At 44.8% G+C, this 24,274-nt stretch overlaps 1 long non-coding RNA gene across 1 annotated transcript in view; it reads left to right on the top strand.

Moving 5' to 3' along the window:
- LOC134947686 (uncharacterized) overlaps window positions 1–24,274 on the top strand; it is a 53,260-nt gene that overhangs the window by 16,929 nt on the left and 12,057 nt on the right. The window contains exon 2 of the long non-coding RNA XR_010182691.1: window positions 16,766–16,905. This is a non-coding gene — a long non-coding RNA (uncharacterized LOC134947686). The remainder of the gene's footprint in view (window positions 1–16,765; window positions 16,906–24,274) is intronic.

A 24,274-nucleotide genomic window follows, 5' to 3' on the forward strand; every position in this document is an offset into this window, starting at 1 on the left:
CAAGGCAAGGCAAGACAAGGCAAGACAAGACTAAATTTTGCTAAACAAAACAAGACTTTTTTTTTTAAACACCGGACTGGATTCTAAACACCGGACTGGATTCTAAACACCAGACTGGATTCTAAACACCGGACTGGATTCTAAACACCGGACTGGACCAAAAAAGAAAAAAAAGTTTTATTTCTTTTTTGTGTTATGGCTGGTGATAATGTTAGGTTCCTGGTGCTCAGAACAAGGGAGATGTTATGAAGCGAGTCCAGAGCACCAGGACGTAATGCTGGGAAAGGGGAATGGAAAGGGAATAGCCCCTGGCGCCCTAACTCCGTTGTCTCGCCCGTGTGGTCAGAAATCCCCTGCGAGACTATGGTTGCTTGAGCCCATGGCAGCCGCGTTTGAAGGGCGGATTATGTCTGCCCAACTCCGATGCCCCCTCAGGTCTTAATGGGAGACAAAGGGAAATCCGAGACAGGGTGATAACAAGGGGCCCTCTGACTAAACAACCAGGCATGGGGCTACAAGCTAACTGACTAAACCTGAGGTATGTGCGGTAACCCGCCAGGGAAAAGGACAACCAAAATCCACTAGTCCGTACTCCTACCCAGCACCGCTGGATACCAGAGTGGATCTGTGGGAGCGGAATCCTCCGCAAAAGCTCCAGAACACAAATAATAAAAGATAAATAATTAAGCGGCCCAGCCGCAACACACGGCTACGCCGTGACTCACGAACACCACTGGATGTTCAAAGGTGCTCAGTCAGGACTCCAGGAACAGATGACGACTTCCGAGTACAGGACAACTGAGAACAGGAACGACCGGATACAGCAGGACTGGAAACACTTTCAGCAAACAGATTCAGCATTCAGGAAGCTCAGGAACTAGCAGGAACCAAGCTCAGAACTCAAGCAGACTGAAAACCCAGAAATATCACCAGCATCTGCGAACTGCAATCAGCCAGCATATAACAGAGAGGCCTAATTAATAATCCAGTGCAGCTGGCCTATTGCAGGACTCCAAGCTGACAAGATGCAATTAGCAGCCAGATGAGGCTGAACACATGGGAACAAGCTGCAATTGCACAGACTCACCAGCGGCAGCAGACAAGAGTAATCTAAAACAGAGCAATGGGAAATCCTGGCATGCAAGACAACTAAATAAACATAAAATAGAAATGAACCACTACCTGTGGTTCATAACAGTATCCCCTCCTTAAGGGTGAGCTCCGAGCACCCCATGACACCCACGGGGAACATAAACAGAAGTATAACATAAAATACATAACAAAAATGCAAAACAGGAATGAGCCACAGCCGTGGCTCATAACAGATGGAGATCGTGTCTGCTGAGGAAGTCTGATTCCCAGTTGTCTACACCCGGGATGAAGATTGCCGACATCACCACCGCATGCCTTTCTGCCCAGAGGAGGATTTTTGACACCTCTGACATGGCAGCCCTGCTCTTCGTTCCGCCTTGTCGGTTTATGTAGGCCACTGTGGTCATGTTGTCCAACTGCACCTGAACAGCCCGATCCTGCAGGTGTGCTGCTTGCAGAAGGGCGTTGTACACTGCCCTTAGCTCCAGGATGTTTATTGGGAAAAGTGATTTTTTATCCGACCATCTTCCCTGAAATGTTCCCCCAGAGCGACTGCTCCCCAGCCTCTTAGACTTGCATCTATGGTTAAAAGGATCCAGTATTGAATTCCAAACCTTCGTCCTTCCAGAAGGTGCGGAAGTTGCAGTCACCAGAGGAGTGCAATCCTGGCCTTCGAAGACAGGCGTATCCTCTTGTGCATGTGTAGGTGAGAGCCCGACCACTGGTCCAAAAGGTCCAGCTGAAAAGGTCGAGCATGAAACCTGCCATACTGCAGAGCCTCGTAGGCGGCAACCATCTTCCCCAGAAGGCGTATGCACTGGTGAACCGATACCCGGGTAGGCTTTAAGACATCCCGGACCATTGTTTGAATCACCAACGCTTTCTCCACCGAGAGAAATACCCTCTGCACTTCTGTGTTGATTCATTCCCAGGAAAGACAGCCTCCTTGTCGGATACAGATGAGACTTCGGAAGGTTCAGGATCCAGCCGTGCTTCCTGAGCAGCTGTGTCGTGAGCGCGATGGATCGCAACAACCTCTCCCTGGATGACGCCTTGATCAGGAGATTGTCCAGATATGGAATTATGTTCACCCCCTGTTTGTGGAGGAGAACCATCAACTCCGCCATCACCTTGGTGAAGATCCTTGGTACTGTGGAGAGGCCAAACGGCAGCGCCTGAAACTGATAGTGATCATCCAACAGTGCAAACCTGAGATATGCCTGATGCGGCGACCAAATGGGAATGTGGAGGTAAGCATCCTTGATGTCTATAGACACCAGGAACTCCCCCTCCGTCAGTCCTGAGATGACAGCTCTCAGAGATTCCATCTAGAATTTTAACTCCCTGAGATAAGGGTTCAAAGACTTTAAGTTTAGAGTAGGCCGTACTGAACCATCCGGTTTTGGTACCACAAAAAGGTTCGAATAATAACCCTTGTTCCACTGCTGAGGCGGAACTGGAACAACGACCTCTGACACCACCAGCTTTCCGATGGTCTCCAGAAGAACCGTTCTGTCTGCCTGCAGAGCTGGCAAGCCTGACTTGAAGAAACGGTGAGGTGGGGGATTTTGAAACTCCAGTCTGTACCCCCTGGACACTATATCCAGTACCCAGGGGTCCAGGCCAGACGACACCCAGACGTGGCTGAACTGCCGGAGTCTTGCTTCAAATTACTTATATCTATTTTTAACATTTTCTCTCGTCTGGTGCAGGATTAAACTCTATTTTTAATAGGGAGTCTTGCCCCCACCTGACCCTCCTCCAGGCCTATCTGTCCACTGTCATGCGGAAGACTTAGGCATATCAGAAGCGGGCTTCTGGGTTTGGGAAGAAGGTGTTCGAAAGCTTGTTCTTTCTAGGCCTTGCGGGCCGAAAGGACTGTGATGTGGCTGGTGTAAAAGGCATCTTCGTAGCCGGCGCAGCTGAGGGGAGAAAAGTAGACTTACTCACGGTAGCCGTGCAATCCATGCATCCAGCGCCTCCCCAAAGAGAGCCTGACCAGTATAGGGTAGGCCCTCCACGCTCTTCCTGGATTCCGCGTCCGCAGACCATTGGCGCAGCCAGAGACCCCTGCGAGCCGAGACGGACATGGAGGAGATACCCGCAGCCATAGAACCCAGGTCCTTCATGGAATCCACCAGGAACCCTGCAGAATCCTGAATATGGCGTAAAAATACATCAACGTCACCTTTATCCAGCGAAGTCGACTCCTGGTGCAGAGTGTTTGACCACCTGGCAATAGCTTTTGCAATCCAAGCACAGGCTATAGTAGGCCGTAATATAGCCCCGGAAGCCATGTAAATGGATTTTAGCGTAGTATCCACCTTGCGATCTGCCGGGTCCTTCAACGCGGTAGATCCCGGGACTGGTAAAACCACCTGTTTTGACAGCCTGGAGACAGAGGCGTCAACTATCGGCGGAGAGTCCCACTTCTTTCTATCTTCCTCTGGGAAGGGAAAAGCAACCAAGACCCTCTTAGGGATCTGAAATTTCTTTTCTGGAGTTTCCCAGGCTTTTTCAAAGATAGCGTTTCATTCTTTGGATGCCGGGAAGGTGAGGGGGGGGGGGGGGGGGGGGAATAAACTTTTCTAAAGAAGCTCTGTAGAGCTCCCCTAGCTGTGACCGGCTCCTCTGGGCACATTTTCTAAACTGAGTCTGGCAGGAGGGGCATAGAGGAAGGAGCCAGCCCACACTATTAAACTCTTAAAGTGCCAATGGCTCCTGGTGGACCCGTCTATACCCCATGGTACTAATATGGACCCCAGCATCCTCTAGGACATAAGAAAAAAAGATGCAGTGAGTTCTTTAGGAATCACCGCATCCCATTTTTTGTCCCACAATTGAATAGCAAAATCCAGGTTTAAATATGAAATGAAATAAACAAACTGATCCAGTGTAGGCAGTCGAGAGATATAATAATAACCAGTGAGGTTGGCTTGTGCAATGTTATCTAGCAAAATACAATTCACATTACTATGTAGATGTGCAGTGGTCAGGGTTAGCAGATGGATTAACCAGTAATATTCTCCAAAATTTCAGGGTGGGTACTGGCATCTAAGATGTGAAGACTATGGTTGTAATTGCTGTAAGTAAAAAAGCCAATAATACACATTCAGTAATCCAGGGGCAGGGCTGGTAGCAAACAAATAAATAGAAAGAAAACCAAGGTTTGATTAATTGAAATCTGGTTTCCGTCCTCTACACTCCACTGAAACTGCCCTTACAAAAGTATCAATGACCTCCATGCTGCAAAATCTAAGGGACACTACTCTCTACTTATTCTTCTTGATCTCTCTGCTGCTTTTGACACTGTGGACCATCCTCTCCTACTGCAAATCCTTCACTCCATTGGTCTGCGTGATACTGCCCTCTCTTGGCTGTCTTCCTACCTCTCTGACCGTTCATTCTCTGTCTCCTCTCAGGACTCCACCTCCCCCTCACTTCCACTAACTGTAGGTGTACCCCAAGGTTCTGTCCATGGTCCTCTTCTTTTCTCTCTCTATACGTCCTCGCTAGGTAAACTCATTAGTTCTTTTTGTTTCAATATCATCTCTATGCTGATGACACACAAATCTATCTTTCCTCTCCAGACCTCTCCTCTGCTCTTCTCACTCGTATCTCCAACTGTCTCTCTGCTATCTCTGTTTGGATGTCCCAGTGCTTTCTTAAACTTAACATGTCTAAGACCGAGCTGATCATCTTCCCTCCCTCCTACATAACCTCACCTCCTACAATCTCATTATCTATTGATGGCACTACTATCTCCTCTAGCCCCCAAGTGAGATGTTTTGGAGTAATCCTTGACTCCTCCCTCTCCTTCAAACCACACATTCAGCACCTCTCGCAAACCTGCTGTTTTCATATAAAAAATATTTTCAGGATCAGACCCTTTCTGACCCAGGATGCTACTAAAACTCTTATCCACTCACTGATCATCTCCAGACTGGACTACTGTAATCTCCTCCTGACTGGCATTCCTGACAAATGCCTCTCTCCACTCCAATCTATCCTCAATGCTGCTGGCCAGCTCATTTTCCTCACTAAACGTACTACGTCCACCTCTCCTAACTTACAAGACCTTCACTGGCCTCCCTTCCCTTTCAGAATCCATTTCAAACTTCTCACACTCACTTACAAAGCCCTCACCCACTCCTCTCCCATCTTCATCTCTGACCTTATCTCCCTTAACACTCCCACCTGTCCTCTTCGCTCTGCTAAAGCACACCGACTATCCTGCCTACTGATTACTTCCACTCCTACCTCAAAGATTTTTCATGTGCTGCTTCATTTCTCTGGAATTCCCTACCTCTCCCCCTCAGACTCTCCACCTCTCTACAAAACTTCAAATGAGCTCTCAAGACCCACTTCTTCACCAAACCCAGCCAAATCTCATCCCAACCCTCTGTTCGACACTCTCTATGTACCCCGTCTATGTCAACCCTGCCTGTCTACCCCTCCTCTTTAGAATGTAAGCTTTCATGAGTAGGGCCCTCTTCCCTCATGTGCTTATCCTTTTTCTTACTTTAATAATCTTCAACTGCACCAAATCCACCAGTCTTCTGCCACCTGATACTTATTCCAGTGTCATCTGCTGATGTAGCTATGTTTATTTACCCTGTACTTGTCCTATATTATCGTCAACTGTAAGTTGCTGTTTTGATTATGTGCATATGTACTCTGTAATTGGGCGCTGCGGGACCCTTGTGGTGCCATATAAATAAAGGCTAATAATAATAATAATAATAATAATAATAATAATTGAGAACAGCAAAATCAATATACAGAACCACGTCTGCACCAATGACAAAATCACAAAAACACAGGTCACTACACTAAAGCAGAAACATTTAATCATTAGTAGTGAACAGCCTTTCAAACTATTTAAACCTGTCGGGACCTATAAGCTGATCACTATGCTGTTAGAATTTGGAAGAAGCACAGTTCAGCAGCTCCCGGTGAGGTTAGTTCTAGTGGCTTTAATCAGTCTCCTAACAACCAGTCAGGTGTGCAGAGTCATCATGCTGGGCTGTATTCTGACTCTTGATTGCGGCAGCTGAGTTCAGAGCCTTGCTTGGTTTCTGGAATGTGATGGTTGGTTGTTGCCTTTTTAGGGATTTCCCTTTGACACCCTTTTGTTGGTTGTAATCAGTTTGATTCTTTTTGTCCTGGCAATTTTTTGGATACCTGCTCTGCTAAGTGGAGCTCATTTACCTGTGCAATCTGAAAGATCTACCAGAATGGTTACTAATGCTCTATTCAGAAACTTGTTTATGTCAGCATCTCTTCACTGTGCAATTACCTGTGCAATTTGGAAGATCTGTCAGCATGTTGTCACAGTGCAACTATTGTAATCTGTTCTATTCTATTCAGAAAACCTGTTATCTGTACAAATTAATTGTGCTATTTGGAAGATCTGGCCAGCATATATCTGCATTGTAATTATCTGTGCTATTTAGAAAAACTGCTAGCCTTCTCTTCAGTGTAAATTAATAGTGCTATTCTGAAGGTCTGTTTAGCTATTTTCTATATATAGATTTAGTATTATCTAGTTATTCCTATTTAGTTGGCATATTCAGCTAGTGCTTTTAGTTCTTAATACCATCCAGTGGGGTAGCCCACTGCCTCCACAGCCTAGCTGTGAAGGCAGTTGCTGAGCCGGCATGTTTTGAGTCGCAGTGGCTGTGTTTGACATCACGCAGCCACTGCGGCCCGTCCCACAAATGGTACAGACATGCATCCGATGTTCAGACCGTGCCCCCCAACACCGCAATGCCGCTCCCAAAACGCTGCATCGCTATCGCAATCCAAGTCCTTGCGCATGCTATCTGGTGATTTCCGCACTTTAACAACAGATGCTGAATCGGATGCTATACCGCTAATTCTAAAAATCCATGATAGGATTGATGCTGTGCATGTTCATCGGCTAGGAATAGCAGCAACAAGTTTGGAGTATATGTGAGTGGAAGTAATTAAAGAATAATATAAAAGAAGTAAGGAATTAAACTAAGCAGAACAATTTCAGAAGTGTAGACATTAGTCAGGAGGTGTTCTTTTTTATCCGTGTAGATTTAGAGGAAGCAAGCCTGGTTATTTTTAGAAACAATTTGGTGTATTTGTCTGAAGTGGGATTAGATATTTTTAATAACAAAGTGTGCGTTGGAGGGAGCAGCTTTTTGGTGGAAAGGTTTTCACCTTATAAATATTTTAAGAGCTGGAGTGGGAACAAGGGCTGTCTGATCATAGGACAGGGCGGACTCAGACTTTCAATATTTTAAAACTGTTTAAATTGTGCTTGGGTTGGTAAAGCCTAGCAATAGTATTGTTAAATGTTTAGAGATTTTTTACATGATATATTGGCTTACGGTTAAATGTAACAAGTGTTGCCAAAATACGCAGCCTGTGAGGTGGAGCTTGTTTGCTAATCTTTGTTCACATATATATCCCACAATACTGGCCAAAGAGGAAATAGTTGAAAGAAATTTCAGTACGCTGGGAACTGCCCTGTTTCAGGATGAATGGGGGTATCTGTTCCACCTTCTGGTCCCAGTCAATGATATTGTGTCCTTTAATTGGATAAGGAGAAGTTGTGTATTTTGACAAGATTGAAGAAACATCACAACAACACCAACAGCCATATTGCTGCTGTTGGATTGTAATCCACTTGAATGCAATAATCTGTAGTATGGCCACCTGGAGGCTTCCTGATTTCCACAGTTTTCCAGTAAAACCATTTAGTGATTTCCCTGCTATCTATGCTGGTTTTCTGGCCAATCTATTGAGCTATAGCAGTAGTTCTCAAACTGTGTGCGGTGGCACCCTGGGGTGCCTTGAGACACTTTCAGGGGTGCCTTGCATTGGTGGTTCAGGAACAATTCAAATGATTATGGTCAATACAATTGACAAAACCGATGCTGGAGGCTGTCAGTCATAAAATATGTGGCAAACAGAAGCAAATCCTGTCTCTCACCACACATTTGAGCCTAAGGATGACAATATAAACACAATTTAATAAATGTAATATTTGTTTCTAAATTTCTCAATAAGAAATGTTTGGCCAAGGGGTGCAGTGAAAAAAATTCTGATCATCTAGGGTGCCATGATTCAAAAAAGTTTGAGAACCACTGAACTATAGGTATGCCACACCACTCATCTATTCTATGAAAGTCTGTTTCTGTAAATGGGACACTTGCAAAAGTACTAACCTCAACAGTTTTTATTATTATTATTATTATTATTATCCTTTATTTATATGGTGCTACAAGGGTTCCGCAGCACCCAATTACAAAGTACATTTGCACATAATCAAAACAGGAAAACAGCAATTTACAGTTGACGACAATATAGGACAAGTACAGGGTAAATAAACATAGCTACATCAGCAGATGACACTGGAATAAGTATCAGGTGGCAGAAGACTGGTGGATTTGGGGCAGTTGAAGATTATTAAAGTAGGAAAAAGGATAAGCACATGAGGGAAGAGGGCCCTACTCGTGAGAGCTTACATTCTAAATGGGAGGGGTAGACAGACAGGGGTGACACAGACAGGGTACATAAACAGCGTGGAACAGAGGGTTAGGATGAGATTTGGCTGGGTTTGGTGAAAAAGTGGGTCTTGAGAGCCCGTTTAAAGTTTTGTAGAGAGGTGGAGAGTCTGAGGGGGACAGGTAGGGAATTCCAGAGAAATGGAGCAGCACGTGGATGTAGGAGTGGGAGGAAGTAATCAGTAGGCAGGAGAGTCGGCGTGCATTAGCAGAGCAAAGAGGATGGGTGGGAGTGTTAAGGGAGATAAGGTCAGAGATGTAAATGGGAGAGGAGTGGGTGAGGGCTTTGTAAGTGAGTGTGAGAAGCTTTAAATGGATTCTGAAAGGGAAGGGTAGCCAGTGAAGGTCATGTAAGAGAGACGAGGTGGACGTAGTGCGTTTGGTGAGGAAAATGAGCCGGGCAGCAGCATTGAGGATAGATTGGAGTGGAGAGAGGTATTTGTCAGGAATGCCAGTCAGGAGGAGATTACAGTAGTCCAGTCTGGAGATGATCAGTGAGTGGATTAGAGTCTTATTAACATCCTGGATCAGAAAGGGTCTGATCCTGAAAATATTTTTTATGTGAAAACAGCAGGTTTGCAAGAGGTGCTGAATGTGTGGGTTGAAGGAGAGAGAGGAGTCAAGGATTACTCCAAGACATCGCACTTGGGGGCTAGAGGAGATAGTAGTGCCATCAATAGAAAATGAGATTGTAGGAGGTGAGGTAATGCGGGAGGGAGGGAAGATGATCAGCTCTTGTCTTAGACAGGTTAAGTTTAAGAAAGCACTGGGACATCCAAACAGAGATAGCAGTGAGACATTTGGAGATACGAGTGAGGAGTGCATAGGAGAGGTCTGGAGAGGAAAGATGGATTTGAGTGTCATCAGTATAGAGATGATATTGGAAACAAAAAGAACTAATGAGTTTACCTAGTGAGGACGTATAGAGAGAGAAAAGAAGAGGACCAAGGACAGAACCTTGGGGTACACCTACAGTTAGTGGAAGTGAGGGATAGGTGGAGTCATGAGAGGAGACAGAGAATGAACGGTCAGAGAGGTAGGAAGACAGCCAAGAGAGGGCAGTATCATGCAGACCAATGGAGTGAAGGATTTGCAGTAGGAGAGGGTGGTCCACAGTGTCAAAAGCAGCAGAGTGATCAAGAAAAATAAGTAGAGAGTAGTGTCCTTTAGATTTAGCAGCATGGAGGTCATTGCATACTTTTGTAAGGGCAGTTTCAGTGGAGTGGAGAGGACGGAAGCCAGACTGGAATGGGTCAAGCAGTGAGTGTGAGGAAAGAAAGGAAGTAAGGCGGTTACAGACAATACGCTCAAGGAGTTTGGAGGCAAAAGGGAGGAGAGAGATGGGTTGGTAGTTGAAGAGAGTGTTTGGATCAAGGGTAGGTTTTTTAAGTATAGGAGAGATGAGTGCATGCTTGAAGGCAGAGGGGACAGTGCCTGATGAGAGGGAGAGATTTAGAAGGTGGGAGAGATGGGAACAGGCAGAAAGAGAAAGGTAGCGGAGGAGGTGGGAGGGGATAGAAGTGAGTTGAGAGTGGCAAAGAGGCACCAGGGGTTGGAAGACTGGGAGGAGATGAGGTTCTTGAAGTATGACTGTTTAGAAAGAGAAAGGGCAGCACTGAAGGATGATGCATACGTTTGAAATGGAGGAAGTCTGCCTTAGAGCGTGACTTCCTTCAGTGTCGCTCAGCAGTATGTGAGCATTTTTGCAGATATTTGGTGCATTTGGTGTGCCAGGGTTGAGGTGTTAATTTGCAAGGGTGAATAGTGGTTGGTGGAGCAACAGAGTCAAGAGCAGAAGTAAGGGATGCATTGTATATGGAAGTGGCTTGTTCAGGGCATGAGAGAGAGAGAGAATAGGAGAGAGAAGTGAGTCAAACAGGGAGGAAACTAATGTGGTGTCAATAGCCTCAATGTTACGCTTAGTGATGGTAGCCATTAGGAGGTAGAGATGGGGAAACAGAGAGAGATAGGTTAAAGGAGAGCAGGTGGAGGTCAGAGAGGGGAAATGGGGAGTTGAAAAAAGCAGAAATATCACAACGGTGAGTGAAGACCAGATCCAGTGAGCTCCCATTCACATGGGAGGGTGAGGAGGTCCACTGGGAGAGGCCAAGTGAAGAGGTGAGGTTAAGGAGTTTAGAGGCAGGGGATTGTGTGGGGATATCGATAGGGATGTTGAAATCACCTAGGATAATGGAGGGAATGTCAGAAGAGAGGAAGTGAGGAAGCCAGGAAGCAAAGTTTGCAGCCAGACTAGATATTGAAGGCACCTTTCAGAATATACAGATAGAGAAAAGAATCTCTTTGCTGCATGTGGGACAAGAAGAAAGGAAATAGACCAATCAACTTCTACCTACCATTTTATAAAATGTGCTTTATAAATGCTACTTCAAAGCTAATTGGTTGCTATGGGCAACTTCTCCACTTGTACCCTTTCACACTTCTTACACTGCTTGTTACAGCTTTTAGTCTATTTCCTTTCTTCACATCCCCCATATGCTGAAGAGATCCTTTCTCTGCCCATACTGTGTCTTCTGAAAGGTAACTGGATTTACACTGCTTGCTACATTTCCCCAATTGTATACACTATGTGTGGTAGTACAGTTATTCATATTGTCCAATCAAAAACCTAGTCACCTACACAGTGGCGTAACTAGAAATTTTTCTCCCCCAAGCCAAAAAATTCTTCGGCGCCCCCCCCCACCCCCCCCTACATGCTCCATAATTGGGAGCAAGAAAGGGATAAATATGCGCGCGCGCCAAAAAGGGGCGTGGTTTTGTTGGAGTGGGCGTGGTTTCGCATAAAGGGGCGTGGCATTGCAGGAAAAGACTACCTTATACCCCAGTTTTGCAACCTGCACGCCCATACGTTGGCCACCACAGGAAAGAAAAATAATCCTGATTCATGCCCCTTACATTATTTGTCATTTTTCCTCCTTATAGTAATGCCCAGTATACATTATGCCACATACTGCAATGGCCCTTAGACATTATGCCGCACACAATAATGCACGACACAATATGTACACACTGTAATGCCCCCGACACATTATGCCACACACCGTAATGTCTGTGACACATTATGCCACACACCGTAATGCCTGTGACACATTATGACAGGAATCGCAATGCCCGTTATACATTATGCTACACACTGCAATGCCCCTGATACATTATAGCACATACAATGTCTGTGACACATTATGACACACACCGCAATGTCCGTGATACATTATGCCACACACTGCAATGCCCGATACATTATAGCACATACAATGCCTGTGACACATTATGCCACACACTGCAATGACCTTGAGACATTATACCACAATGCCCGTGATATAGTATACCATACACCGTAATGCCTGTGACACATACCGCAATGCCCTGCCCGTTATACCCTATGCCACACATCGCAATGCCCGTTATGTATTATGCCACACTGCAATGACCCTGAGACATTATACCACATACCACAATGCCCGTGATATAGTATACCACACACCGTAATGCCTGACACATTATGACACACACCGCAATGTCCGTGATACATTATGCCACACACTGCAATGACCCTGAGACATTATACCACATATCACAATGCCCGCGATATAGTATACCATACACCGTAATGCCTGTGACACATTATGACACACACCGCAATGTCCGTGATACATTATGCCACACACCGTAATGCCCATTACACATTAAGTCCTACAGTAAGGCTTCTAATTACTTTTCAATTACCTGCTCATTGTCAGGGGTTTCATGCACTGGGTGTCATGCTCGTTGCCAGGGGTTTCATGCTCTTGGTTCCATGCACGGTGCCAGGGGTTTTCATGCTCAGGGTGTCATGCTCGTTGCCAGGGGTTTCATGCACTGGGTGTCATGCTCGTTGCCAGGTGTTTCATGCACTGGGTGTCATGCTCGTTGCCAGGTGTTTCATGCACTGGGTGTCATGCTCGTTGCTAGGAGGTAGTCCTTGTTGCTAGGGCTGTGCTCCCAGTGCCACATGTCCCCAGTGCCAGATATTCCCCCACGGTGCCAGGTACTTACATGCCCCAGTGCCAAATATAGTCGTCCCCCCCATGTGCCAGGTACACATATACCCCCCCAGTGCCACATATGCCCCCAGTGCCAGATATTCCCCCCCAGTGCCACATATGCCCCCAGTGCCAGATATGCCCCCAGTGCCATATATTCCCCCCCAGTGCCAAATATGCCGCCAGTGCCATATATGCCCCCAGTGCCAGATATTCCCCCCCAGTGCCAGATATTCCCCCCGTGCCATATATGCCCCCCAGTGCCAGATATTCCCCCCCAGTGCCAGATATTCCCCCCGTGCCATATATGCCCCCAGTGCCAGATATCCCCCCCAGTGCCATATATGCCCTCAGTGCCAGATATCCCCCCCCCAGTGCCATATATGCCCCCAGTGCCAGATATTCCCCCCCAGTGCCATATATGCCCCAGTGCCAGATATCCCCCACCCCAGTGCCAGATATGGCCCCAGTGCCAGATATTCCCACCAGTGCCAGAAATGCCCCAGTGCCAGATATTCCTCCCTCCCCCCCCCCCGTGCCATATATGCCCCCAGTGCCAGATATTTACCCCCACCCCCCGCCGTCGCTTTTTGGAGGGACACGGAGGGCACAGCTCGTCTCTCCTGTGTCCCTCCTGCTGCATCATCTCCGGCGGCCGCGGGTCTAATAGGGGGAAGTGCCGGTTCGTGAGCCAATTAAAGCTCACGGACGGCACTTCCCCCTATTAGACCCGCGGCCGCCGGAGATGATGCAGCAGGAGGGACACAGGGAGGCGCGCTGTGTGCGCTCCGTGTCCCTCCAACAAGCGGCGGAGGGAAGGAGACTGCAGACTGACATGCGGACGCTCGTCCGCATGTCAGTCTGCTGTAAATCAGTGGCGCCCCCGCAGCCCCTCGCCCCCAAGCCACCGCGAGGACTGCGGGGGCAGTAGTTACGCCACTGCACCTACAGTACATCTTGTAGTTTTGATTGTTCATTTCCTGGTAATTCTCAGAGTGCAAAAATAAATAATCTCTCTTAGCTAGAGTTCTTTGAGCACTCAATTTTATTTGATCATAAAATAATTAGCTGGTATTCTAGCATATACTATAGATATGTCTGGAATATATAAAAGTATCCTAGAGGAAATATAACTAATATACAGAAAGGATCCCATGCAAAGAATTAGTTCTGTTACAGTTGGATATGATAAAACAGTTTTCTCCTAAATTGTCTTTCTTGTAAGTTTATTGCAGCTTTAAATAGCTGTTTCGATAGTAATTTACCAGGAGCAGGCTCTAATAACTTTGCTTTTTTTCATGATGACAGGCAACATTGGAATTTACAACTTCTTTGAACATGTGGCTGTGTATTGCTGAACTGGTTTAAAAGGGCACTTGTCTGTACTTGAAAGAGTGACCATTGGCCATGTCAATTTTAGGCCCTATTGTGCTTTAAGACCTTTAAAGACTCACACTCAATGTTGGTTGATGGTTAAACCAGCTTGTATCGGGATGTTCTGTAATTTTAAGGCATAGATAATGTAATAATAATCATACAGTAGCACAGTTAATATTTTTTATAACCTTAATAATAATAATAATAATAATTTTATTTATATAGCGCTCTTTCTCCAATAGGACTCAAGGCGCTTAACAGATACATAGCATAATATAGTACAGAAAATAATGAAGTACATTTTCATAAAATATAGAAGCATGAAGATACTAAAAGGGACACTATGGGAATGCTTTAGTAAACAGAAAAGTCTTGAGTCTACTTTTGAAGGATTCTATAGTTGGGGCCTCTCGCACTGTGCGGGGAAGTGAGTTCCATAGAGTCGGAGCCGCATGACTAAAAGCTCGACCCCCAGATGAATTACGGTAGATCCTAGGTACTGCTAAAAGTCCTTCATCTACAGATCGCAGTAATCGAGTGGGGCAGTATGGGGTCAGAAGCTGTTTCAGGTACCTTGGGCCTTGGTCATGTAATGCTTTGAAACTCAGTAAGCCAATCTTGAAGATGATTCGCCATCTTACAGGCAGCCAGTGAAGGGAGTAGAGGATGGGTGTTATGTGGCTAGAACGGGGCTGGTTGGTTAATAGCCTGGCAGCTGTGTTTTGCACCAGCTGTAAGCGTTGCAATTCTTTTGCTGGTAGACCAAGGTAGAGGGCATTACAGTAGTCTAAGCGAGATGATACAAATGCATGTATGACTTTTGGCATGTCATCTGAGGGAATTAAGTGCTTGATTCTGGCTATGTTCCTCAGGTGAAAGAATGAGGATTTGATTGTGGCTGATATCTGATGTTTAAGTGTCAAGCCACCATCCAGGACAACGCCAAGATTCTGCACACGATCACTGGTCTGTAATTCTGAATCCCCCAGTGTAAGTCGAGTTGGTTGGCTATGCTGCAGTCTTGTCCTTTGATGTTGCGGTCGTATCAAAAGGACCTCTGTTTTATCCGGGTTCAGTCGCAGCCAACTGGCGCTCATCCACTCCTGTAGTTCAGCTAGACAGCCATTTAGGGTTGCTATTGGGTTATCAGTGCCCGGAGCAAAGGACAAGTACAGTTGTGTATCATCTGCATAGCAGTGGTAGACCAGGCCATGGCGCCTGATTATTTCGCCCAATGGGAGCATGTATACTGCAAAAAGCATGGGGGATAGTATAGAACCTTGTGGGACACCACATGGCAATGGCACTGGTGGTGATGAGTATAATCCAGATGATACTCTCTGTGACCTGCCTGTGAGAAATGATTTGAACCAGCTTAGGACTGTGCCATCCAGACCACAGAAATGTATCAGTCGCTCAATCAGAAGCCCATGGTCCACGGTATCAAATGCTGCCGAGAGATCCAGAAGGATTAATATTGAACAGTCACCTCTGTCTTTTGCCATTAGAAGATCATTTAACACACACACCAGGGCTGTTTCAGTGCTATGTCTTCTCCTGAATCCTGATTGAAATGGATCATAAATATCATGGGTTGTCAGGCGGGTTTCCAGTTGATTTGCAACGACTTTCTCAATAACCTTTCCTAGGAAAGGAAGGTTTGATACCGGTCTGTAGTTGGTCATGCAGTCGGGATCTAAATTAGGTTTTTTAAGAAGCGGTCTAACAATTGCTTCCTTTAGGGGTCCAGGAAAAATGCCTGTCTGCAAAGAGCATTGAACAATTTTTGTAAAGACAGGACCAATTATATCCATACAACCTATTAGAAGCTTGGTTGAGGCTGGGTCCAGATCACAGGTGGTGGGACGCAAAATTCGAGCAATTTAACCTTATATATATAAATCTCAAAACGTTGATTCATCATTTACCTGCTCTTTCGTTCATTTGTGTGAGTGCCGCCTTCATTGCTGTATGGTTGGATCCTGGCTCGGGGATACCTAGGAGGGCACCAGAGTTTTATTACTGGTAAATGGGAGTGCTCCCTGCATGCAAGATATATATAGATATATATGCTATGTACACAAAAGTGATTGACCCCTTCCCCCCTACACAAGCAAAGTGGTTTGTTCCTGTGCTCCTGCAGCAGACGTGTCCATGAAGGTATAAAATGGTTAGGGGGGCACTGATTATATAATTTGCTAATGAAAGGGCTTGCCGGAGGGAGCTAACCAAGTTTGAAAAGGTATAATCGTAGGCTGCGCGATGTCATGTTTTCAGGGCAACGCTGGACTGGTATACAGGTAATTAAGTAACCCGGATGGACTGGCAAGCTCAGACTCCAGTGTATAACCCCACTGAGTACCTCTGGGACGAATTGGAGCAATGGGTGTGTTCTAGACCGACTCAACCTTCTTCAGTGTCCCAGGTGGTTACTGTACTTGGGAAAACATAATGCCTGCTATTGTACAGGAACTTGTGGACAGTTTGCGAATAGGGGTGCAGTAATGGAACTACAAAGTACTGACGTCAATAAAATCTTTTTAATCTATTTGCTACAGTATCAATGTCCAATCACTTTTGTCTATATAGTATAACTTCTTGTATTGCAACACCATCATTGCAGTTTTGCATACACATTGTTAGTGTACCTGCTGTTTACTCCTCATGTGCACTTTATGCTATATGCCACTTATGATCTAATACACTCTGTAACAGGAGCTGCTCACCGGGTTGCCATGGTGACGGGTCACTGATGACGTGCACGTGTAATACGCAATGACATCATCTAGCGCCACAGCCGCCGGACGGGTCTCGCCTGGTGGGCGCCATTCACAGCACAATGGTGGGGATATAAGGTAAGTTTTTTTGTACTTCCTGATGACAATTTTCAAGTAAAATTGAAACGTTGAGGGCTACACTGCAGTGGTAATGTAAGATTCCTTTACACCTGAGTGCCGCACACAACATTTACTGTTTATACCTTAGGAATGGTGAGGGCACCAGGGACAGTATCCATTAAGTATATTGAAGTACCGGACCTTCTGTATACTATATTAGCTACAGCTCTACACCATAAGGACTCCAGCTCTTCAACATAATTTCTGTCCAGGAACCATTGTGAAAAAAATGTGTTTTAACGGTAATATTTTATTCATGGATTTATTTGGTGATCTTCTTTTGTGCACTGTGCATTTGTACTTTTCTACCGCAGCATTTAGCATCAAGGAGGATGCTCAACAGGCTGATGAGGACCTGTTTAATCCTGCTTTAATTCCATTACACGAATATTTCAGCTCTTCAGAAACAGACACTGAGGCTATTTTGCACAAAGAACAACTATTTGACAGAGCGGAGGCATTAACCACGGAAATTGTCTTTAGGGATCTGGTACGTCTGAAAAAGAAAGAGATAGATTTCACATATCATGCAATCACACTAAGTGGTTATTTTCGAGCCAAGAAAATTCCTAGGGGATTCAGAGTGCAGAATTGCCCAACTATCAGATTTAATCCGGCATTTTGCCGCAAGTGGATCTCTATACTGAACAAGTGTTCAGCAGACCTCATGTTGTTGGTTATTGAGCAAGCCAATCATGAGGTTGAAACCACCAGAGCAAATAATCAAGTTTGATAAGGACTATGAGAACCATCAAGTCTACAGGTGGCTATTAGGCTGCAATTCTGAAGAAGAGAATTGTATACTCTGCGCTATATAACCACTGTATCTAATTAAACTATAGTGTGCAGTCTGTCATACAGAATAATTGACTCAGTAGAACTGTGAAAGTATAACAATAAATCTTTATCTAATATTAAAAAGCGGTATACATTTTGTACAAATAAGCAGCATGTATTAAACAACAATTGATCTATAATCACAATTAATATAGCATATAATGAGATAAAATATCTTTGTTATATTACTAAAAAGATGATGAATGAAAGTACACTGGCGTCCCAGTGATTAATAAATGTCTCGTAAAAAATAATCACAGCTTTATTTAATAATGAGCTTTTGTGTATATTGAGGTATAATTACCCATGTGCAGATTTCTGAGAGTATGGATAATCGGATCCGTTAATATATATGTGCACATCAATGGGTATGCAGTTTAATAAAACTGATTAAAGCTGGATATGAACAGGCCGTATATTTTTCACGGCTGTATTCCGGATAGATAAAGTTCTTATTAACCTGTATGAAGATCTCCAAAGAACCCACCTCCTCAAACCGGGTGTTAGACCTCACTGCGGAGGCCAGTAGCAGTCACTCGGTACGGGAGAGCGGAAAGCTGGACGTCTGTGGTAATGGCAATCTCTTCAAGCCGGGTGTTAGACCTTAGTACAGCGGCCAATATCACTCACTCGGTACAGGTAGGAAGAGAACCTGACGTCTGCAGCACAGCACTTGGACGGACGTCAGCACCCTCGCCGAGAGCCGCTGGCCGGAGCGCCCGGCGTGTAACCAAGCCGTAATGGGATGTAGCTGTGGAGATCGTTGGCTATGAGACAGTTTAGCAAGATGGGTCAGCAGGTAGTGCCGAACAGCTGACCCATCTTGCTAAACTGTCTCATAGCCAACGATCTCCACAGCTACATCCCATTACGGCTTGGTTACACGCCGGGCGCTCTCTTCCTACCTGTACCGAGTGAGTGATATTGGCCGTGAAAAATATACGGCCTGTTCATATCCAGCTTTAATCAGTTTTATTAAACTGCATACCCATTGATGTGCACATATATATTAACGGATCCGATTATCCATACTCTCAGAAATCTGCACATGGGTAATTATACCTCAATATACACAAAAGCTCATTATTAAATAAAGCTGTGATTATTTTTTACGAGACATTTATTAATCACTGGGACGCCAGTGTACTTTCATTCATCATCTTTTTAGTAATATAACAAAGATATTTTATCTCATTATATGCTATATTAATTGTGATTATAGATCAATTGTTGTTTAATACATGCTGCTTATTTGTACAAAATGTATACCGCTTTTTAATATTAGATAAAGATTTATTGTTATACTTTCACAGTTCTACTGAGTCAATTATTCTGTATGACAGACTGCACACTATAGTTTAATTAGATACAGTGGTTATATAGCGCAGAGTATACAATTCTCTTCTTTTGTTTTCCAATCAATTGGCAACCTAGCAAGTTGTCCTACTCAGCTGCTATTGATACACTTTATGTAATTAATTACTAATTGTTATCAGCGCCGGAAGAATAACAGATAATGACTGGTGTCTTTTTCTGTTTATTCCTTTGTATTCTTCTTGCAATTCTGAAGAGAAGAAAAAAACATTTTTCAGATGCCGCCAGTACCCCAAAACTGGTTTAGAGATAGAAACCTGTAATGAGGGGCACAGTACAAACAGTGACCAGGATCAAACTAACAGCCACCGCAGGGGACCTATCCCTTTAGGGGTAACCACCCGTACAGCTGGGGCACGAAAAGAAAGCCAGATGAGGGGGCCAGTACAAGCGCGACTGCACGTGGTAAGAAACCACCCGCACAGAGCTAGTGGAAATAATTTTCAATGTATTTAATTATGAATTGTCATCAAGTGAGCGCAGTGTTTTGTCCAAAGGACTTTCATTCATACTGACAGCCTCATTTGACAAGCTAAAATGGCAGGTTGCGAAGAACCAACTACATTGTAAACTCAAATTAAGGGAATTTTTCATTGACAGTCCCACGTAATATAAGTATGAAGTTCCAGAGAAATTAATCCAGTTTAAGAAACCATCTACATTTGAACCACTATCCAACAACGCGAGCATTAGACATACATTTGATTAGTGTATCAGGACAGGAGACACAACATTTAGCGGAAATTAATAAAACATGTAAGCATAATTTATCTAAATATGAACGTATGGCCTAACAGAGTTTATCCAAAAAGGAACAGCTTATTATACACCCTTTCTACAAAGGCGGAGCAATCGTTCTGCAGGACATCTCTGACTATCGAATAGAAATCTATCAGCAATTGGAAGAACCAGGAGTATATAGTAAACTCAGGGGTAATCCCACTCCAATATTCACCAAGGAACTGAAGGAAGCCTTGCTAACAGCCAAAGATACTGGATTTATCACTAAAGAGATAATGGAGTTATTAGTACCAGAGCAGCCTGTGGTGCCGCTCCTCTATACTGTACCCAAAATTCACGAGGGTATTAACCCCCCGCCGGGTAGACCCATCATCTCAGCGATGGGATCTCTCTTTCAACCCACTTCAGTTCTACTGGATTCTATTCTCCATCCACATGTACAGCAACACCCCCATTTCTTGATGGACACTACTGCTTTATTGAATGAATTGAACAGGTTAGGACATTTACCCACTGATGTTTGGCTGGTGACTGCCGATGTCACTAGCCTATACACAATAATCCCACATCAGGAGGGAATTGCAGCAGTAAAAAAAATTACTAACCAACAAACTCAATATGGAACAAATTCATGTTAACATCTTAGCATATTTATAAGTATTTGTTTTGACAAAAAAAAATTCTCTTTGACAATGTATTCTTTTTACAGAACTGGGGGTGTGCCATAGGATCGGCAGTAGCGCCGACTTACGCAAACATTTATATGTTTGACGTCAAACACAACATCTTTTGCGAGAAAGTGTACCATGTGCTGCGGAGAGACATGTATAATCTCTGTCAATAGGGTGCAGGGCGCTCCATGCATCTGTAAGCATGAGTTGTTGAGAAACAAAAGGAATACCTATCTTAGGGGGCGATCTTCTGCGGGCAGAAGAGTTGGAATCCATATAAGAGGAAGAAACAATATTAAAGTCACCGCACAGAAATAAATAATTAGACATAAAAGGGGCTAGTTTCCGTATTATCATACGGAAAAATGGGATAGAGTGGGAATCAGGTGCATAAATATTGCAAAATGTATATCGAGACTTATAAAGAGAGAAGTCAATTATTATATATCTATGTCAGTGTGGTGGACCTCTATAGGTAGCCGTTTCTTTGCCAGGAATACCACTCCCCTAGCTTTGGAGGAATACGGGGCAGCTGCAAGGACCATCCATCCTAAAGTGGCTAATTTTAATGATTCTGAAAGTAGTAAGTGTGTTTCCTGTAATAAAACAAAGTCTAAATGGAGTTTGTTCAAATATAGGAGCAATTTCTTACGCTTAATCGGAGAATGGATGCCCCCCACATTCCAGGAACCTATCTTAAACGATGCCATAGAGCATAAAACATAGGTGATGAATTTTCAATCCTGACTTTGCTAAATATGAAACACAAAGACATAAGGGGAGGAGGGAGGGGGAGGGGGAAAACAGAAAGAGAAAGAGACAAAGACAAAGGAGCATAAGAAGTACTCCAAAAACATTGGTGAGAAGAACAACTTCAAAATTCTTAAGGATAAAGTAAATAGTAGAATGCAAGTTTGTCTGAAAGGCGGAGTTTCCAGCCGAAACCGCACTATCTATACAACTGAAGAAGGAACGAAAGTCCCTTCTGAAAACGAACCAGTGACCATCACAGTTTTAATAGTTAACTACAAATCTGTCATAACAACATTTTAAAATATCAAAAGGGCACGGCAGCACGATGCCAAGTGAACAAAAACAAAAAATATTGTACGTAGCACTGCAAACAATCTGAAAAAAACCCCAAATAACTAGGAGAGTAATAAAACATAAAATATAACATAGAAGAATGTCAGAGCTAAATGCAGCTTCGATACTTCACCACCAAGAGGAACGTCTCAGCAGCAGCAGCAGCAGCAATATGATAGAAAGGAGGTGGAACTGGCAAGTCCATGGACATCTGCAAAAGAAAGGCCTTGAGCAAGAAATGATGATGGAAAGGGATATCTAACAGGATACGGTAAAAAGGGGCAGGCAGTCTTTTCAGGTATCCTCATCTGTTAGCGAGGTCACTTGTTCCTTTATATACGCCATCGCATCATCAGCTGAGGAAAAATCCTTTGAGGCTGTGCCATTGAAGATGAATAGAGAAGCTGGATAGAGAAGGGTGAATTTCCTTCTGTCTTGGACTAACTGTGAGTATACCGGGGTAAAGGCCTTACGAAGTCGCGTCAATTCAGGGGAGTAGTCCTGGAAAATAAGAATTTTCATGCCATTCCATGAAAGATCTCTTTTTCGATGGGAGGCGGACCAGATGGATTCTTTGTGTATATGTTCAAGCATTTAAACAGGACGACACGAGGCCTAGAGGAGGAAGCGTCCCGTAGCTGACCCGTCCGATGAGCCCGCAATATCACAAGATCTGAACAAACGTCTTGAATGTCGAGCAATTCAGGCAAGGTCTGTCTCAAAAAAAGGTACAAGGCCGGCCCCTTAAGGGATTCTGGGAGGCCCACTATCCTCAGATTGTTTCTCCGTGACCTATTTTCCAAGTCGTCGAGTTTAGCCCATACTTGCGTGTCAGATTGTTTCAGCAGCATGGTGATATCTTGCAGAGACGAAATGGCCTGGAAAATTTCCCCCGCGGTGTGTTCCACTGTCAACACCCGTTTGGATAATTGTTTGCATTGGCTCTTAATATCTGTGACTGCCTGCTGAAGGGCAGCTGCATTTACCGCAGCTTGTTCCTTCAGCATAGGCTGCACCGTCTCTCTTACAGCTTGTACTACATCAGCATAAGTGTGAGAGGAAGAGGGGAGAGTAGATGATAGGCAGTGGGATTTATCAGGAGCTGTGGGAGGTTGTAGGGCAGCTGAGGAGGCAGTAGCCGGTGGGAACAACTGAGTAAGGGTAATGGCAGAGGCATCTCCATCAGCAACAGGTCTGGCAGCCATTTTGTTTGGCGCAATGCCCGTCTGAATGGGGGTGTTTACCAGGCATCTGTCCCTTTAAATACCTGTCCATGGTACAGCTTAAAACAAAAAGGTGGTGTTACCCTCAGGGCCCAAGAAAAAATACACAAACCTCAGCCTCTGCAGTTGGTATAGCGCTATCCGCAACAAAACCAATACAAGCTTGTGCCAATATATATGTTCTGAAGCACCAGTGAGTGAGCCCTGGAAGCGTGGCTATATAGCAGATAATAAGGTTATTAGCCCCTTGCACCCTGAGTCAGGGTAGAGTGAGACAGCAGAGCGGGCCAGTGAGGGTGTAAAGAGGGGCTGTGGGAGAGACCAGTCCACAACACACCAGAAGAACAGGGCCGGATCACCTGATTAGGGCTTCGTAGCACCGGAGGGTGTCCGTGGCAAGATGATCTAAAGCTGCCGCAGCCTCCAAGGGAATCCCCAGTCCAGGTTGTTGAGCTGCGCTGCCGTCAGAACAGGTCAGTGGTAATGCTGCCGTACAGCAGACAGGCGGTACGTGATAGGGTCCCTTCAGCTGAGCTCCGGAGTGCTGGGAGATGCCCGCAGCTATGTGACCGGGTGCCGCTGTAGCTTCTGTGGGGGCCCCCTGTTCGGGCGGGTGAGCCAGGTGGGAGCCAAAGCAGGCCAGTTGAGGTGCTGGGGCCGAGTGTGGGAAGGGCCGCCGTGCAGCTCTCAAGATAGATGCGGCCGTATCTCTTCACTCCAGCCCCGTAGCTTCGGGAGGCAAAAATTGCGCGGTGCCCGGGTGACTATGCAGCCTTCAAGAGGATCACTGGTCGTTTCGGGTGGGCTTAAAAAAGCAGGGTAAATTAGGTACAGAGTGAAACAGATGATATCACACAGCGCTACTATTCATAATATACTTAATACAACCATTTGCGTAGATCGTATTTTAAAGGGCCTCCCAAATCTGAAATTCAGAGGGAGAACAAATAATGGTGCAGTACAATAGATAGAGTAAAGCAGATGTTAAATTTTTATTGGTCCCACTCACAATCAAGCAAATGGGTTATTTGCATATCATCCAAACATGGATTTGGCGTCTTCAATCTTTGAGTCTCCTTCTTTATCACTAAAACTTTAAATGAACATATATAGTGCAATACCGTTTTCTTAAAAACACATATTTTAATACCAAAAGGTGCTCACATAGATAAAATGAAAATAGGCATATCACCAAGGGTAAACCTCCCCAGAGACAGTCGCACTGTCCAGAATGCCACCAGATGTCTTTGTGGTGAAAAGAAAGTCCCTCTAAAGCTCCGGAAACCACGGAAAGAAAGTATTTCAAAGCACTGGATACTGCAAGGTCTGCCGCTGGATGAGTCCAAAGGTGAAGTCCCCGTTCTGCTTAAACGCGTTTTCGGACGTCAATGTCCT

Source organism: Pseudophryne corroboree, chromosome 8, assembly GCF_028390025.1.
Source record: "Pseudophryne corroboree isolate aPseCor3 chromosome 8, aPseCor3.hap2, whole genome shotgun sequence".
In the NCBI taxonomy this organism is placed as follows: Eukaryota; Metazoa; Chordata; class Amphibia; order Anura; family Myobatrachidae; genus Pseudophryne; species Pseudophryne corroboree.